Source organism: Brassica oleracea, chromosome C3, assembly GCF_000695525.1.
Source record: "Brassica oleracea var. oleracea cultivar TO1000 chromosome C3, BOL, whole genome shotgun sequence".
Classification (NCBI taxonomy): Eukaryota; Viridiplantae; Streptophyta; class Magnoliopsida; order Brassicales; family Brassicaceae; genus Brassica; species Brassica oleracea.
Genome location: NC_027750.1, coordinates 45,450,803 through 45,451,055, shown reverse-complemented (window position 1 = coordinate 45,451,055; position 253 = coordinate 45,450,803).

Genomic DNA, 253 nt, shown 5'->3' with positions numbered 1-253 from the left:
GAACTCGGTTGCTACGTAACGAGCGAGCGGGACGGTGACCGAGATTGGCCGAACTCGGTTGCTACGTAACGAGCGAGCGGGACGATCGCTCGGTCCCTATGTAGCGACCAAGCTTGGCCGAGCTCGGTCGCTACGTAGCGACCTAGCGGGAAGATCACTCGGTCGCTATGTAGCGACCGAGCTTTGGGTTGAGCTCGGTCGCTACATAGCGACCGAGCTTGGCCGAGCTCGGTCGCTACGTAGCGACCGAGCT